The sequence below is a fragment of the Ammospiza nelsoni genome, chromosome 27 (assembly GCF_027579445.1).
Source record: "Ammospiza nelsoni isolate bAmmNel1 chromosome 27, bAmmNel1.pri, whole genome shotgun sequence".
Lineage (NCBI taxonomy): Eukaryota > Metazoa > Chordata > Aves > Passeriformes > Passerellidae > Ammospiza > Ammospiza nelsoni.
Genome location: NC_080659.1, coordinates 6,680,261 through 6,685,612, shown reverse-complemented (window position 1 = coordinate 6,685,612; position 5,352 = coordinate 6,680,261). Strand labels below are relative to the sequence as shown.

The following is a 5,352-nucleotide window of genomic DNA, read 5'->3' as shown; positions in this document are numbered from 1 at the left end:
AACAATGAAATATTGATACCACAAAAATAAAGCAAAAAGCTAACTACTGGCTAAGAAAAAATTAACTTTTGACAGCAACAACATTCCAACCACACAGGCTTTTTCCCGATGTCATACCTTATAACTACCTCTCTTGGGAATTCTCATCATGTATCCCAAAAGGAATAAATACCTCAGAGCGTCCTAAAGCAAAAAGTAGCACACGTGAGCTCCTCACACTCCCGGGAGGCCTGCACAGCGTGCACTGAGTCTGCAACAAATTCTGCTCAGTGAGAGTCTGCAAACAAAGGTTCAATTGATGAATTGAACTGATTGTAAAGGGAGGTTTTCTAAGCACAGAAGCACAACAAAGAACAAGCAAAAACAATTCTTAAAAAAAACCTGCAAGTTTTATTTAGCATATATGCGACTGATTTCCACCCTGTGGCTTCTCACTTTGATTCGCGTCTGTAGGTTCAGGAAGATGACAATGCACACTCTGCCCTCCCTGAGCCCCCCACAGCAGCTGAGCGCTGCTCCGTGCGCTCAGATCGTCAGGAACTGGATTGCCCGCATGGACTGGAACTGCTCTGCTGCAGATTCAGGAGAGAGAGGCTGGCTGAGGCGTCGTCCCAATTCCATTTCTGTGTGACGAGAAGCGGTTTGTTCCCAACGGGTGCAACAATCCCCAGCTCGCTTCCATGGTGAGTACCGATGGCACACAAATGGCAGCCTGAGGAAATCGTGTTCTGGGCTCTAAGTGGTCGGGACAGGGTCTGATTTTTTGTTTTGCATCTGTATGATGATTAGTACGACAGGGCCCTGATCGATGACATGGCAGCACAGAATTAAAAACTCCTCAATAGGATTACATCGACTTCTAGGAAAAGACAAAAGCCTAGGACCCTTCTGAAATCTATTTTTAATGCGAAGCACACGGATTGTCACTATGCTGTGCCTTCCAGCTTTTCAAAGCAGCTTACCTCTGAAGACCAGAAAACATTTATTTCTACAGAAACAATGGGCAACCCCCAGGCTAATCTCAGCGCTACTGTTTAATAGGGGATCTGCCAGCGTGCCAGTCCAGCTTCAAGTGTGCTTTATTTCAGTCTAACATCCCCTCAAAATTCTTCTCACATCTCCCAACCCTGACATCTTATTTTTCCCTAAAGCTTCTCATCATTAGCAATTTCCAAGTAACATGGTATTTTTACAACATTCAAAAATGTCATGCTGGACTGTGCTAGAGAGTAATTTGCAAATATAAGCTTAGCAAAGTTTGAATTGACTTGTCCAGAGAAAAAACCTACAAGTGAACACCTACACCTGCCTACAAAGAGCTAACAAGCCCCTGGCAGCTGCCAGCATCAAAGCACAGCGGATGTTTCTAATACAGGGTAAGGATAACAATATCACCTTTTGTTCTCTCCAGCTTGTTTTCCCTGCAGTCATATTTTGCTTCTTATGATTTTTTTAGTCTCTGCATCTTCTTGGACAGCACCGAGCCCGACGACAAGGATACGAGAGTCTTTCCCTGCCGTAGGGAGAGAACCAGGAAAACAGTTAAAATAAGAACAGGGTAGTTTGAAATTCATACTTCCAATGAGAAGCAGCGCCTAACAAACAGAACAAAAGTAAACAAAGCATGGTACCTCCCTGGGGACAGAAGACTTACAAACTCTCCAGGATTTACAATTCTAGCGACCAACCCCTTCAGGACGGCAGCCAAGTGTCCCATGAGGTGGTGCTGCACCAAAGAACCATCTGAGAGGTTCCAAAGAGTGAAACGCACAATATTTTGCAAAGCCGTAAAATCTTGCAAAATAACAAAAATACAATAGATGTAAACTACAGGGTAAGAGTACAAGTGTTCACTTTAAGAGCTGGAACCATCCAGGTGAGCACCTGATAACTGGATCCTCACCAGAGTTTGAACCCTTCAGGACACAGAAGGGTTTTCCCCAGAAATTTCACAGACTGAGTTTTGATACAAGTATACTTGCCAGACCCTCAGAAACATCACCCATTCTCCAGGTGTCTGGAGAGAACTGCAAATGGCTCTCACGTAGTTTGAGCTAGCTCTGTAAGGTCTCAGGGTGAATTTCACCAGATGCAACCAAACTGGGCAACTCCCAGTGGGACAGAAGGAACCCAAAGCTTGGGTTCGCAGAGCTGCAGCAAATACTGAGGAAACAAACATAACAGCGTAAAAAATAATAAACCATCCTTTTTTTTTCTCTTGCTTTTGTTTTTTTCTTATTCAGATCAGCATAGCAATTAAAGAGAAGGTGAAAAACTCACCATTACTGAACATTTCATCATCTGTAGGCTGAGCATCCTTAGCACAGAGGACTCCAAAGTTAAAATTCACCGATCCCTGGGAAATGAAACCAAATATTGTATGATAAACAATCAAACAGCAGACGTAAAAATTTGTTTCCTCTAAGGACTTTCGGGTACGTATGTACCTTTGCATACATCCAACACATTGGAACATACACTTTATACCATCTCCTAATAAGTAAAAATTTACCTTTAAACTTTGATAGTACAGCATAAAATTATGAACTTAAATTGGTGATCTGTTATTATTAAGTTGGTGCCTAAAGTTATTTCTGCTGTCAGGTTCAAAAAAACATTAATTTTTTTTACTGGAATGAGCAATTGATTTCAAAGTCATCACAAGCCCACCAAAACACAAAGCAGTATTCACTGGATGGGTCTGTGAGCTAGAAGTAGTTAGGCTTGTACTTCCCTCTTGCTATTCCAGAACCAATAAATCCTGTCAACAAAACCAGGATCTATAGCCCACTGCTGTGAAAGATTCTACGAGGATGATGGTTTGATTTGTGTTTAGAAGTTTTGATTTGAAATGGCCAGTTCAATGGATAAAGACAGTTTAAGTAGTATTACATTGCTATTATTATTATTTCTATTATTATTTTTACTATTACTACTGCTATTGTTATCATCTGCTACTGGAAGAAACAAACCAGTAGTACCTATACTTAATTACTTTTATTTCCAGGAAATAATAAAGAAAAAGAACCAAACCAAAAAAAGTCACTTCCTACCTTTTATATCAAGGGATGAAAAATTTCTCTTGGGCTCTTCTCCAATTTATCAAGACTCATAGCACTGAAAGGCAAACAAAACAGTGCTTTATAGAAGGGCAAGTGCACATTTCAAGGCTGAACCACCAACTGATTGCAGTGACAGCAGTTACAACATGAATCGTTCCCAGAGCCTCTGTTAAATGGAATGTTCTGTGGAACTGCCGTTTCTTTCCCAAAACACTAACTTCCAACACTTCCTAATAATATTTTGTATTTTAAAACAAAAGAAGTTAGTGAGACTCTGTGCGGAGGTCAGGTTTAAATTTATTTCCTTCTGAAGCACAGAGCTCTGTTCCATCACCCTTCACTTCGGCTCTACACTGAATCGTGGTGAGCATTTGAGGAGTGCTCCATAATCAATTCTATTTCTCTCTTTTTCTAGCTCTCTCTATTCCTAAATCATTCCAGACAAGTCAAATGAAAAATGAAAAAAACAAGTTCAGCATCAAAGTCACACTTTTTCCCGTTGTCTGGTCAAGAACAGGCTCTAAATCCACTTACTGCTGCCTTCAACGATTCAGACTTGCAAAAGCATTCTTACATATTTTACAGGTTTATCATAAAACCCACAGAACGCAAGCTCTGAATTACAGGAAAAGGTACACAGGCAAATATCTAAAGGGATCACTTATTAGTAAATACATACCTTGGTAGAGATCGCACTGAGAACCTTTCTGAGGGACTCTAAGGGACGCATGTTTTCTGAGCACCCTATAAACAAGAAAAGCTAGGATATAGTACAGGACATCCCCACTTTTTCTACATATTCAAATAGGATTTTTAATAAAAACAATTCAGTTAAAAAAGAAGGAAGAAAACCAAGCTAATTTTACTCAGCTGTATTTACTGCCGATTTAGAGAAAAATGCCGGGCAGCGTCGGCCGTTGCGGCACACGTCGCGCCGGCAGCAGGGCCTGCCGGGAGTTGGAGTCTCGGGCTGGTAGCCACTCATGTGCCGCGATAGCCGTTGCGTCACACGCCGCGCCGGCAGCAGGGCCTGCCGGGAGTTGGAGTCTCGGGCTGACAGCCACGGCTCCGTCCCCCGCCACCGGGAGCTGCAGTCCCTCCCGGGCATCAAACGGGTCCTTCGCCCCAGGGCGGGGAAGGACCTGAGGCAGGACCGCTCCTCCCGAATGCCCTCTCTTTTCCCCTCCAACTCTTTTTCTTTTTTTAACGCTGTTTTTCACCCCTTTCCCTTCCCTTCCCTTCTGCTCTCCTGCTTTCTTTCCTTTCCTTTCCTTTTTTTCCCCTTCCCTTTCCCTTTCTTTTTCTTGTATTTGTAATCTTGGTTTTCCTTCCTAGCTTTAGAATCAAAAAGCAGCAGTAGTAACTTTCAGGCTACCTGGGAGTAAAAAAAACCCCAAAACTATAATGATTGAAAGAAAACTATTTATTCCCTGGGAGCCTGAAATTTTCTACTGCTGCACATGACACAGAGCTTTTTATTCCTTCTTATATACAGTTGATATTTTATACTCGCTTTATACACCGCCCCCTGCCGTCTGCACCGGCGCTCTGCAGGCAGAGTGCTGCGGCGTCGTTCGGTTCTGTTTAAATAAACTCGGCTAAATTAGGCTTGGTTCGGCTTAGGTCTAAAATCGTTTCGGTTCGGCTTTTCGTCTAAATTCGGCTTTTCCGGCTCTTCGGCTGAACTCGGCCCGGTTGGGCTAAAGTCGGTCATATTCGGCTCTTTGTCTAAATGCGGCCAATGTCGGCTACAGTCGGCTATCGGTTACACTCGGCTATCATCGGCTCTTCGTCTCAAGTCGGCTGTGTTCGGCTACACTCGGCTCTTCGTCTCAAGTCGGCTGTGTTCGGCCACACTCGGCTCTTCGGTGAAACTCGGCTATTTTCGGTCACACTCGGCTCTTCGGTGAAACTCGGCTGTTTTCGGCCACACTCGGCTCTTCGGTGAAACTCGGCTATTTTCGGTCACACTCGGCTCTTCGGTGAAACTCGGCTGTTTTCGGCTACACTCGGCTCTTCGGGGAAACTCGGCTGTTTTCGCCCACACTCGGCTCTTCGGCTCTTCGGAACTATTCGGCCCGGCTCGGCTCCCTCAGGGCGGGAAAGCGGCTGTCAGAGGACCCCGGCACAGCGAGGCGTTTCCCCACATGCCTGTCACAAACCCGCCGAAATACGCCCGCCCGCGGCGCCGCTGAGACCACAGCATGTGTCGGGTACACTTGAAACGTCACAGAAAATACCACCGGGGCCGCGCCGGGGTCGGTATTCCATGCAGGCAGTCCACTGTCAC

General features: G+C 44.4%; 1 long non-coding RNA gene across 2 annotated transcripts; it reads right to left on the bottom strand.

Annotated features, from left to right (window-relative positions):
• Nucleotides 1–367: 367 nt before the first annotated feature.
• Nucleotides 368–4,900, bottom strand: LOC132084644 (uncharacterized). Of its 2 annotated transcripts, none has more exons than XR_009420088.1 (5): nucleotides 3,742–4,900; nucleotides 3,054–3,117; nucleotides 2,281–2,356; nucleotides 1,396–2,163; nucleotides 368–801 (listed from the first exon to the last, which is right to left on the bottom strand). It is a non-coding gene; the product is annotated as an uncharacterized LOC132084644 (long non-coding RNA). The 2 variants fall into 2 exon arrangements; XR_009420087.1 differs by having other exon boundaries at nucleotides 1,396–1,513.
• Between the last annotated feature and the right edge of the window lie 452 nt (nucleotides 4,901–5,352).